A 3,015-nucleotide genomic window follows, 5' to 3' on the forward strand; every position below is an offset into this window, starting at 1 on the left:
GACTGAGCCCGAGGAGGGTTGCTGTCTGTTTGCAAATTCCCAGAAAGCTGGGACCCAATGCAGCAGATAACAGCTTCTCCTGCAGGCGCCCTGTCCTTTGATCCCTTGCTTGGGATGTTATCGGCTAACATTTGTGTAAACCTAGTGTTAGGCAAATGGTGGAAGTCAATAGAAATAGTAGTTTATATTCACTTAGGTAATTATGCACATTCCTTAGTTGCCTTTATCCTTCAATAAATGTGAAATGCTTCTGAGGCTCTGGGCTCACTTGGAGAGAAACTAATCTCAGTGAGACCTCTGAAGCTACCTTCATCAGGTCTTCTCGTTGTTTCTTTCGGCACCAACCCGTAACATACAACAAGTGGCTCCCAACGTGGGGCTCGGAAGATGACCAGGGGTGAGTTAAGAGAGGCCTGACCGCGTGGGAAACTTATGCCCAGAGTAGGCGAGACCACCGGAAAAAGCTCAGAGTAATGGGAAACTCCGCTTCAGTAGAGAATGAGTATGCCCGTCTTATTCGGACGTTACTCAAAGGAGAGGTTATAAAGATGAAACCAAAGAGTTTCAAGGAATTATTTTCCCTTATAAACAGGCATTGTTACTGGTTTAAGCCTAAGGGAAAGGCTGCTTTAAACTTAAAGTTTGGAAACAAGTTATGAGAACGCTTTGTGGTGCTCATTAAAATGAGGAGCCAATTCCTCTTCATGTGCAGGCTCTTTGTAGTTTAATTTCCTCAGCCTTGGTGCCATTGCAGTTGGACTCAGAAGAGTCTAAGAAGTATTTGAAAAGGTCAGCCTCAGATGCTGATATTCCTAAGCCTCAAGAGCAGCTTCCGCACAAATATGAATGTGCACATGAGACCTTTTTAAGACCTCTGCTTTCCTCACTCTCAAATGCAGAGGCCACCATAGCAAAAAGAACAAAAACAGAGCAGGAGGGAGGCCTCTGTGGTCCATAATTACGATAAGGTTGCACCCCCTCAAGATCCCCTACAAGAAGGCGCTCCCTGGCATACCAAGAGTGTTGGTCCTTTAAATTTCTCGATGTGCTACATTGGGGATGAGTCTGACAAACCAGCTCCTAAAAGGACATTTACAGCATCGCAGACCATCTCCTCAGAATCTGAGGATTTGGAGTATGTAGAACAAAAGGAAACTAAGAATGAGATAAGTGACCTACAAGCCAAAGTAAGGCAATTATCACAATTGATTTCTAAATTGATTGAAAAAATGCAAGTCTCTACCCCTGAACTTCCTCCATCTCAGTTCATGAAAAATCAGCCCCTACTGCCATCTTTTAATCCTTTTGCTCCTCCATATGAGAAAAAGGAAGGCCCCATAAAAGTGTATAGAAGTGTAATATCTCAGGCTCTCAGGCAAGGGAGACAGCAGGGAGACCCTGAGGCTTATTCTGCTCCTTTGGGTATTTTTCCTGTGGTGGTGCAACAACACCCCCCAAATGCTCAATTTCCCCAGGGGTGGGTACAATGGGAACCCCAACCTCTGGCATTCAAGGTTATTAAAGACTTAAAGCAGGCTGTCATGGCCTATGGTATGCAATCAACCTATGTGATTGGATTAATACAAGGATTAGCAAATGAACATAGATTAATTCCTCATGATTGGGAAGTTTTGTGCCGTACAATTTTAGAGCCAAGCCAATATTTGCAGTTTAGAACTTGGTGGAAAGATGAAGCAGATATTCAAGAGAGGGTTAACAGGGGACAAAATCCCCCAGTTCACGTTTCATTAGATCAGCTCACTGGGTCAGGGCTTGGCTGGGTGTCCAAGCCCAGTTACAATATGATGATGTGGCTGTGGGCCGGGGAGATGGATCAGTGGAATGATGAGGTGGCTATTGCGCAAACTCACATCTGTTGCTTGAGGGTGTGGGAAAGGGTGGAAAGGCCAGGGATGTTCAAACATCATTTGCTAAGGTTCTCCAATCTAATAAGGAGCCACATGTGGATTTTGTCTCCCGATTAAGGGAGGCTATACACAAAACAGTGAGAGCACCAGATTTGAGGGAGTTATTGTTAAAAACTTTGGCTTTTGAGAGTGCGAATACTGAGTGTCAGAAGGCTCTGTGTTCCTTAAAGGCACAGGGTGCGTCACTGGAAGAGTATATTAAGGCCTGCGCTGATATTGACTCAGAGCCATTCAAAGCTAATATATTGGCGGCTGCCTTACAGTCTTTTTTAAAACATTCTCATACCAAATGTTTTAATTGTGGAAAAATGGGTCACATGAGAAAAGATTGCAGAAAAGGACAAGAGAGGAAGAAAAAAGGAAATAAGAGTAACAAGACTGCTCCAGGACTTTGTCTAAGATGTGGAAAAGGTAAACATTGGACTAATAAATGCTGCTCCAAACCTGATAAGCATGGCCAACCCTTACAATCTCATGGAAACTGGAGAATGGGTCCATCATCCAGGGGCCCAGAGACAAACAATACTAAATACCTGCAGTTTCCATTGGCCAGCCTGAATTTCAATCAAACACAGGATCACAGATCTTTTCCATGCAACCCCCAGAAGCGAAAGCACAGCTTTAGATCTGATGGCTGTGGAAAATTATCATTTGCTCCCCGCTTGTGTTTACAAAATTAAAACTAGAATTTTCAGCCCTATTCCAAAAGATACTGTAGAAAGGAGTAATAGTATTGTAAAAAGGAGTAGTATTACCCAAGGTGTATTTATACATTTGGTAATTATTGATAGTGATTATAAAGGAGAAATATTACTTATGATGTCTAGTACTAAACCTCTTCAAATTAAAATTTAACTGCTTATTAAAAATAGAAGTCAGCTTCTCTTTATTATGTATATTAGAACACTTACTGCATTGCCTGGCCCTATTGTTAGCAGTAAACAACAAAAGTTTTTGTAAAAAAGGGGTTCTTTTAAATTGCAAATTGTTGGGGCTGGTGAGATGGCTCAGTGGTCTAAAGCACCTACTTAGAACAAGCTTAGCAAAGCACAGGGACCGCGGTTCCATCCCCCAGCACCACATGCCA

This window comes from Octodon degus, unplaced genomic scaffold (assembly GCF_000260255.1).
Source record: "Octodon degus isolate 3935 unplaced genomic scaffold, OctDeg1.0 scaffold00100, whole genome shotgun sequence".
In the NCBI taxonomy this organism is placed as follows: domain Eukaryota; kingdom Metazoa; phylum Chordata; class Mammalia; order Rodentia; family Octodontidae; genus Octodon; species Octodon degus.